Consider the following 1,028-nt stretch of genomic DNA (forward strand, 5'->3'; position numbering starts at 1 on the left):
TGGGATTATTACATTCCCACGAGTTAATATGTCGTGGCCATGACAAAACTAAGTGAACCGAACATGTCCCCTTCCCGGTCACCATAGTAATTGGCCAAAATGCTTTGTTCGATTTTTCGGAGATCATCTACTCTTCCCTGTGGATGACCTCTGACCTAGTTTCTGTACAACCTGAATTTCTGCATTTTGGATTTTACAATATTAAATTTGATGTTCCGAATTTCTTTTTCATCTTGAAAACTGTATTTTTAAAAATTTAATATTTGTAGTCTAAGAATTCAGAACAAAAACTCTGCTTTTCTGCTGTTTGAAAATACACGTCTATAAAACTCTGCCATAAAAAAAAAATTTAATTTAAAATGTTCAATATTCAATAAAAAAAAAATCAGAACTATGTTAAATGCCACATAAAATTCAGTTTTGTTAAATGACACTTGTCAATAATTCAAATTTATAGTTTTGTCATATTTTAAGCTCCATACTGACTTGAACACTTCAGCCAAATACAGGAAATGTGTCGTGTAAGTAGACACGTGGTCAAGCACAAAGACCGCTAGTGTGGGTATTATATTATATTATATTATATTTTTTAATTCATTACAGTCTTTACACTTAGTTAGACTATTTAAAACTATATCATCCTGAACAACCCTTTCATATTGAAATCGTTCTTTATGTTACAGTTTAGGGTTATTTATTCCCACCTTTTTGTTTTTTAAATCTGTAACTGTCAAAGCCATTTTATTAATAATTTTCTGGAGCTCAACCATCCAACTACTGAGAAATTGTGTGACTAGGTCAGCTGAAGATACTTCTCTCCTTTTCTCCACAAAGTAAGAGAGATATTGGATTTGTGATTGATATTGTTAGTGTGATTCATATTATTATTGCTAATTTTAATTTATTACTTAAGATACACAGACATGCTCGGTCCATATAGAGATACACAGACATGCCAAGTCCATAAAACACACACACACACACGCACACACACACACACACACACACACACACACACACACACACAG

The sequence above is a fragment of the Sinocyclocheilus anshuiensis genome, unplaced genomic scaffold (assembly GCF_001515605.1).
Source record: "Sinocyclocheilus anshuiensis isolate Anshui unplaced genomic scaffold, SAMN03320099.WGS_v1.1 scaffold556, whole genome shotgun sequence".
Classification (NCBI taxonomy): Eukaryota; Metazoa; Chordata; class Actinopteri; order Cypriniformes; family Cyprinidae; genus Sinocyclocheilus; species Sinocyclocheilus anshuiensis.